Genomic DNA, 8,924 nt, shown 5'->3' on the forward strand with positions numbered 1-8,924 from the left:
CTTTATTGTAAAAGGTGCATTTATTATTTTTTTTGCTTCCCCAAACATGAAACTCACGTGCCGCCTATACACAGGCTACTGTTCATTACTCATCTTGTTGGCGGAGAAAAGTAAATGCTGATAGTTATTATAACATCTTCAAAGTGCACGGGAAGGACACACGTCGTTGCATCCTTGACTTGTATGTTGTGTTAAGACTAATTACCGTAATCTGAATGTGATTTCTGTCATTCCGAGCACCGTGGGAGGACGCCCTAATCAGGTTATGTACCCAATGCATATGGGTCCGGTCAATTTCTCAAAATGTCTGGTAAATTAAAATGCTGCCGGTCAAATGTCTGGTGACAAGAATTCATAATGGACCTCCCCCCACACAGGTAGAGGTGGTGTGGGTGTTGAAAAGGGACAGTGTCTGTGTGTGATATGATCTGGCTCTGGGGACTTGTTAGACAAACAGTCCAGCTAATTGAATTCCGCTTTGAAGGAATATTCCCAAGATGGCCATCTCCATGAGGCCTGAGCCAACCCTGTTTTGACAGGCTTTCATGCAAGCATATCAGTTGCATGCACATCATTTTATCCGATGATGTTAGTGCAGCAATGACCCAGTGGCACATGCTTGGGTTTCAGTCATATTCTTTCCACCATGTTTCATTTTGCGGTGGAGTCTACGAGCTGTGAAGAAGTGAACACACCGGCCTTTCATATCACTAAAGTAAAAATGCAAAAGCAGAAACGACACAAAGATGCTTCTGGGGATTCACGTGGAGGAAATCGTATGATCTCCTAGCTTCACATGTCAACCACAGGAGGCTGCTGAGGGGAGGACGGCTCAAAATTAAGTCTTGAATGTAGTAAATGGAATGGTATCAAATCAAGCTTTATTTATACAGCACATTTCAGAAGTGGAATGCAACGGAATGGTGCTTTACAGGAAAAAAAATCATTAAAAACTCAAATAAAAGCTGAAATATTTACTACATAACGAACGAGATAAAAAAACGAAAGAAAAGCAAAGCTACAAATATGTGTTGTAAGATCTCTTTTAAATATGTCCACAGTTTCGGGTTTTCTGGACGGCTATTCCAGAGGCTTGGAGCATAGTAACTAATGGCTGCCTCTCCATGCCTCTTGGTCCTAGGCTTTGGGGTAGTTAAAAGGTCAGTGCCAGAGGACCTGAGGGACCTACTGGGTACATAACTTAAAAACATGTCTGACATGTATTGGAGTGCACAAATGTGGATTGACTTACAGTGGCATGAAAAAGTATGTGAACCCTTTGAAATTACCTGGATTTCTGCATAAATTAGTCATACAATTTGATCTGATCTTCATCTTAGTCACAACAATAGACAAACATAGTGTGCTTAAGTATGTGAACCTCGAGGCTAAAGACTTTTCCAAAAGCTAATTGGAGTCAGGAGTCAGCTAACCTGGAGTCCAATATATGAGACGAGATTGGAGATGTTGGTTAGAGCTGCCCTGCCCTATAAAAAACACTCACAAAATTTGAGTTTGCTATTCACAAGAGGCATTGCCTGATGTGAACCATGCCTCGAACAAAAGAGATCTCAGAAGACCTAAGATTAAGAATAGTTGACTTGCATAAAGCTGAAAAGGGTTACAAAATTATCTCTAAAAGCATTGATGTTCATCAGTCCACAGTAAGACAAATTGTCTATATATGGAGAAAGTTCAGCACTGTTGCTACTCTCCCTAGGAGTGGCTGTCCTGCAAAGATGACTGCAAGAGCACAGTGCAGAATGCTCAATGAGGTTAAGAAGAATCCTAGAGTGTCAGCTAAAGACTTACAGTAATCTCTGGAACATGCTAACATCTCTGTTGACTAGTTTACGATATGTAAAACACTAAACAAGAATGGTGTTCATGGGAGGACACCACGGAAGAAGCCACTGCTGTCCAAAAAAAACACTGCTGCACGTCTGAAGTTCGCAAAAGAGCACTTGGATGTTCCACAGCGCTTCTGGCAAAATATTCTGTGGACAGATTAAACTAAAGTTGAGATGTTTGGAAGGAACACACAACACTATGTGTGGAGAAAAAAAGGCCCAGCACACCAACATCAACACTTCATCCCAACTGTAAAGTATGGTGAAGGGAGCATCATGGTTTGGGGCTGCATTGCTGCCCCAGGGCCTGCACAGCTTGCTGTCATCGACGGAAAAATAAATTCCCAAGTTTATCAAGACATTTTGCAGGAGAATGTAAGACTATCTGTCTGCGAATTGAAGCTCAACAGAAGTTAAAAAGTGATGCAATAGGACAACGACCCAAAACACAGAAGTAAATCAACAACACAATGGCTTCAACAGAAGAAAATACATCTTCTGGAGTGGCCCAGTCAGAGTCCTGACCTCAACACGATTTAAAATGCTGTGGCATGACCTCGAGAGCGGCTCACACAAGACATCTTAAGAATATTGCTGAACTGAAACAGTTTTGTAAAGAGGAATGGTCCAAAATCCCTCCTGACCGCTGTGCAGGTATGATCCGCAACTACACTGTGAATGTTTACCCGGTGTGTTCAATAAAGACATGAAAACGTATAATTGTTTGTGTGTTATTAGTTTAAGCAGACTGTGTTTGTCTATTGTTGTGACGTAGATGAAGATCAGATCAAATTTTATGACCAGTTCATGCAGAAATCCAGGTAATTCCCAAAGTGTTCACATACTGTACTTTTTCTTACCACTGTAAAAACCAATAGAAGAATCTTAAAATGAATGATAAAACTCACAGGCAGCCAATACAGAGTAGAGGTTGACCGATTATGATTTTCCAACGCCGATACCGATTATTGGAGGACAAAAAAAGCCAGTCAGACTGCTCTATCAAATCATAGACTTAATTATAACATAATAACACACAGAAATGCGAGCCTCCGGAAACAATCATCTCGAAAACAAGACGTTTATTCTTTCAGTGAAATACGGAAACGTTACGTATTTTATCTAACGGGTGGCATCCATCAGTCTAAACATTCCTGTTACATTGCACAACCTTTAATGTTATGTCATAATGGCAAATTAGTTCGCAATGAGCCAGGCGGCCCAAACTGTTGCTTATACCCTGACTCTGCGTGCAATGATAGCAAGAGAAGTGATACAATTTCACCTGGTTAATATTGCCTGCTAACCTGGATTTCTTTTAGGTAAATATGCAGGTTTAAAAATATATACTTCTGTGTATTGATTAGGTACACGTTGGAGCAACGACAGTTTTCGCGAATGCGCACTGCATCGATTATATGCAACGCAGGACACGCTAGATAAACTAGTAATATCATCAACCATGTGTAGTTATAACTAGTGATTATGATTGATTAAGTTTCATGCTAGCTATCAACTTATCTTGGCTTCTTACTGCATTCGTGTAACAGGCGTGCTCCTCGTGAGGCAGGTGGTTAGAGTGTTGAACTAGTTAACCGTAAGGTTGCAAGATTGAATCCCTGAGTTGACAAGGTAAAAATCTGTTGTTCTGCCCCTGAACAAGGCAGTTAACCCACCGTTCCTAGGCCGTCATTGAAAATAAGAATGTGATCTTAACTGACTTCCCTAGTTAAATACAGATGAAATAAAGGGGTAAAATAATAATAATAAATAACTAAAATTAAAATTAAAATCGTCAAAATCGACATCCAAAATTACCGATTTCCGAGTGTTATGAAAACTTGAAATCGGCCCTAATTAATCGGCCATTCCGATTAATCGGCCGACCTCTAGTACAGAGACCTTAAAACCGCTGTAATGTGTGCTCTCCGTTTGGTCTTGGTCAGTACCCACGCTGCAGCATTCTGTAGGTTTTGCAGTTGACCAATGGCTTTCTTGGGTAGACCAGACAGGAGAGCATTACAGTAGTCAAGCCTGCTTGTAATAAAAGCATGGATGAGTCTCTCTGTATCAGCCTGAGAGAGAAACGGCTGTGACTTGGCAATGTTCCTCAGGTGGTAAAAACCTATTTTGGTCACATTCCTAATGTTTGATGTGTTCGATACCATTCCATTGATTCGTTCCAGTGATTACTATGAGCCTGTCCTCCCCAATTAAGGCGCCACCAGCCGCCTGTGATGTCAACATACACCCCCTAGTGAAGCTGTCATACTCTGGATTCATCCATGGTTAAACATTTACTCATCTGTAAAAATCTGTTAATTTTAGCCCATCAGTACGTCAGTGTAAACCACACAATCGGAACAAAAAAACTGTAAAAACACAGAGACAGATTTCATCTCCCCACAGTAGATTTGTCACACAAATGGCATCATTGTTGTTGTGTGTGACCTTCGGAGCACTGGGCTGATGCTGAGCACAGAGCGGCTACTGAGCTCTGAGGTTAGGGGGACGACCCACGCGTGAGCCCCACATCGGACCGAACGTGGGCTTAGAGCAGAACAGCAGCTATGCGATTACATCAGCACTGAACACAACACAGGCCCCTGGTCATGGCCCTTTCAAAATGGCCTCTGCTATTTGAGGAGAAGGCGAGGCGACAGGAAATGTCACACAGAAGACCGTGACTACAGTGGCCCCAACCAGATTGTCAAAATAGAGTACAAAGTGGTTGGGTTGTGTTATGCACATACAACTAGCATAAATCCAGCCAAAATGACAATACAAAGACCTGGATTGATTTAGCTAACAAATGTGGCGATGTTGGGCAAGATATGAACCAAAGCATCCCAGTTCAAATGAAAGCACCTGAAAAGCACAAAAACCCAGTCCAAAGAAGCGACTGTGTAGCGTGATTTACTGTATGAGCAGGTCAGAGCAGTTTTGTCTCTCTGTGGTGCGACAGCAGAGAGTAGCAGCATGCCATGCTGTCACAGGATCAACAGTGAGCAGCAACATGGTGGTTTGGCAGCTCTCTCTCTCCAGCAGAAGAATGGGAGTGAATGGGAGAAAGTGTACAGTTCTGTATGCAGACTGACTGGGACTGGGCTCCAGGTGCCAAGTGGTGAATTACACAGAGGAAAATGCTCTGCATACCTCATTACTATCAGGTTAAATTACCCAAAAGAGCTCGCCTCTGTAGGGAAGTTCATTATGACAAGAGCAGCATGCACTCGCCCTTTCCAAGCTGAAACTTCTACAAGGACAACAGTGGCTAAAATGCATTATGGAAAAGTCCAAACCTTTTTTTCAAAACATGAAGGAATATTGAAGAGAGAGGAGGGAATATTTGCTCTATCTTGTGCTGAAACGAGACAAAACAAACCTCATCCGTGTACATCGGGGAGGGGCAAATTTGATGGGGGTGGGGGCCGCAAGACAATCTGAACTCATCACGAGGGGCCTCAGTTGCTCCCGAGTCTGCGTACCCACATGTGCAAAAGAGGGCCGCCGCCCATGGAACGTAACCTTGTGAACCACGTTGAGTCGGTGTGTGTGTGTGGCTTCTATGTAAGATGATATTTCAACATGAGCAGGGATTTCTGTAGTTTCCAAGGTTACCATTGTGGATCCTGCAAACAAAACAAAAAAAAAACGCAGGAGCACCTTGCAGACAGCTTTTCACACCAAACAATTACACTATGCATCCATGCCTGGCACCTGAAATCAAGCCGGCAATATAGGCCTATGTTCTGCAATTGTAATACGAGCAACTTTTCTGTAAAAGACATGCAGTAAAGTTTAGTCAGCGAGTTGCCGTGCCAACCCATGTCATTGGTCAAAAACCAACAGATACAGGAACTCTGGAAGTTGGGAGAATAGTACAAGCCTAGGCGAGTTGTCTTAACATTCTTAGCTTTAGTAAAAGAAAACAATAACACATTTGAGAGAGTTATTCACATCAATACTGAAGAGCAGCATATGTGATGTGTAGCCCAAGGGTTAGTGAAGAATTAAGCAACTTGTCTCGCCATCAACTAAGATGATGGAGAGACCAGATACAATCGTTCCGACATCAACTACCGTACCGGAAAAACCAACTGTAAGGTTTGGTAGACGAGGAATAATGGTCTGGGGCTGTTCTTCATGGTTCGGGCTAGGCCCCTTAGTTCCAGTGAAGGGAAATCTTAACACTACAGCATACAATGACATTCTAGACGATTCTGTGCTTCCAACTTCGTGGCAACAGTTTGCGGAAGGCCCTTTCCTGTTTCAGCATTACAATACCCCCGTGCACAAAGTGAGGTCCATACAGAGATGGTTTATTGACATCGGTGTGGACGAATTTGACTGGCCAACACAGGGCCCTGACCTCAACCCCATCGAACACTTTCAGGATGAACTGGAACGCCGACTGCGAGCCAGGCTTAAATCACCCAAAATCAATGCCCTAACCTCACTAATGCTCTTGTGGCTGAATGGAAGCAAGTCCCCGCAGCAATGTTCCAACATCTAGTGGAAAGCCTTCCCAGATGAGTGGAGGCTGTTATAGCAGCAAAGCGGCTGGCAACTCCATATTAACGCCCATGATTTTGGAATGAGATGTTCAACAAGAAAGTGTCCACATATTTTTGGTAATGTAGTGTATCTAACCTATCTTTGACAAAACCTTCCTACAGGGTATGAAGGAAATGGACCAAATATAGCTTGGTATGGCATCTGACCTTTGTTGACAAGTAGTTAAAGAATAAGAAAAGAATACAACAGTACTCCCATTTGGTAAGGTAAGCATAATGCAAAACAATGAAAATGTATCGGCCTATGTAAACTAGGCCACAGCTATGTAATACACAACCCGTTACTATGTCTGGGACCTGTACTGCACAGAGGAATTAGCGTAAGTGCATTCATGACTTGATTTTAGGAAGGATGCCTTGTATTGTATTGATAGAAGAATGTGGAGGTCAACCAGCACAACTGACCCCAACTAACAAAGGAAAGTGACAACCAATTTCACAACAACGGGTTGGTTTATTCTCAAAGACTGCATATTCTCAGGAGTATTCAATGGGGAGGTTACTATCCAACCCACTTCATGTAATTAAGATGATTTTAAATATGCATGAATAGCATTGTTATTCTGAATGAGTCATATCCAAGTCTTGTAATATTTCTAAATGATTGTAATGGAAAAAAAGTGGGTCATCAACAAAATGCTGTGATGAACACAGAGTAAAGGATGTGAAGGAATACAAGTTGGCAACATACAGTACGACGGTCTTCACAACCAAGTAATGGCAAGCTTGTTCACTGGTTGACTATAGCGCTTCGCCATATAAAAGACTCGTCAACCAATAGAAACCAATCAAGAAATCAACATTTGCTTCATTGTATCCTTCATCGCGATGCCATCTTTTATGAATGAATTGGGTAGAATGCTGATAGAGATGGTTATCACTAGGCTACTAGTGCTGTATGGTAAACAAATTCACCAAGCGGCTCAATGCGACAAGGCGCGGAAGGTTGACTGTTTTTGCAGACACAGCACATTGATTTTTATTTCTAATGAATACACATAACGCGTTCGAGGATCGAGGGCAGGATACTTGCGACTGGCCAATGCAATTTGCACGTTCTTATTATGGCAACGAAAGCCTATAAATATATTTCGGAAACATCTGATCTGTAACATCAGCCTACAGACAAAGAGACAAAATGCGTTAACCACAAGAACACACTAAATTGACCCCATTTGCTGTTCCAATTGATACAATCAAAGTAATTCATTTTGTACTGTTAGCTATAGGGAGCGTTTCAACCTAAACAGGATAGTAAAGGATAAATGGTTCCTTACCGATTCGAAGGCGTTTAATTAACCGGACGAATGTATTCCATTGTAGTTGTAGATGAGACAGACGCTTATAGTTTTTGTGAAAATAATGGCCAAATAGCTTGCAGAAATCCAGCGCTTTCTTCGTGCTACCCCACTCCCTCGCTGTAGTTGATGAGTGTGATGGCGTTGTCTTTGCAGGCCCACAATTAAACTAACGGTACCAGTGGAGTGATTGACAACACCGCCAGCCAATAGAATGGGAGGATTATTTTAGTGAGGAACAGGGGATTGTAAACAGGGCCACGTTCAGTTTCCAAACGTGCTCGAACGTTGCAGATAGAAATGCCATAAATAGAGCCTCCGTGATTCCTTGTTCTACATGTCAGAGAGGCGTGTTTGCTTAACACGTTGATATCTGAACATTCCAAAAATGTTGTGACCTACTGAACGCCCCCAGGTTAGATAAAGTCAACAGACGAGGCCTATGTGGAGAGCGTTGAAGTCGAGATACTATTGCATTAGACGTATTTCCATGACATCAGATTAATTTGGGGTCTAGTCTAGGACAAGGCGTGGTTGCCCATAATGAATGTCAATCAATAGATGAAGGGATAACGTATGCCTACTTAACATTTAGGCTATGAATTTTTTTATATTTTGTAATGGAAAGCTGGCATCAGTTCAATTAGGACAGTGCGTTGCCAATTAACATGCCTATAGGCCCGAATACCAAATGTTAGATACTTTCCGAGTTGAGAAGATACAAAATAACTGCTCAATACAAGAGAAAAGTGTAGGATAATGCAATGTCCTCCTCCTCCTCACCACCATCATCATCAGTGTGATTCAATCAAAGATTATTGGAATTCAGTCAATTATTCCTCGCGCTGACAACGCGCTCTGATAACCATTGCGTTCGGGCGCCCTCTGCTGTTTAAAGACAACAATTACCCGTTTTCATCACTCAAACTTCCCCCCAGTTATCCCTTATTATAAACCAGGTAGTTTGGGTCCTGTATGCAGATTGGCTGAAAGCCATGGTATATTTAAGGGATAAACATTACCTTGGAAATAATGGATGACACACTCTGCGTCCTCCCTTTGCAAGGTTTATTTTTCAAAGGTAATGTACAGAACGGAGGTGTTTATCCTGCTTATACCACAGTTGCCAAAGACAAACATACTCAAGCACAAATTTACCGGTAGAAAATAATAATTTGGTTGATATTTTCATTTTTATA

General features: G+C 42.0%; 1 protein-coding gene across 4 annotated transcripts in view; it reads right to left on the bottom strand.

The window, feature by feature from the left end:
• LOC115139501 (tyrosine-protein kinase Fyn-like) overlaps positions 1-7,875 on the bottom strand; it is a 67,050-nt gene extending 59,175 nt beyond the window's left edge. For all 4 annotated transcript variants that reach the window (XM_029676986.2, XM_029676988.2, XM_029676987.2 and 1 more), the window contains exon 1: positions 7,705-7,875. The gene's annotated coding sequence lies outside the window, so the exon portion shown is untranslated. The remainder of the gene's footprint in view (positions 1-7,704) is intronic.
• Positions 7,876-8,924: the final 1,049 nt, after the last annotated feature.

The sequence above is a fragment of the Oncorhynchus nerka genome, linkage group LG13 (assembly GCF_034236695.1).
Source record: "Oncorhynchus nerka isolate Pitt River linkage group LG13, Oner_Uvic_2.0, whole genome shotgun sequence".
Taxonomy (NCBI): domain Eukaryota; kingdom Metazoa; phylum Chordata; class Actinopteri; order Salmoniformes; family Salmonidae; genus Oncorhynchus; species Oncorhynchus nerka.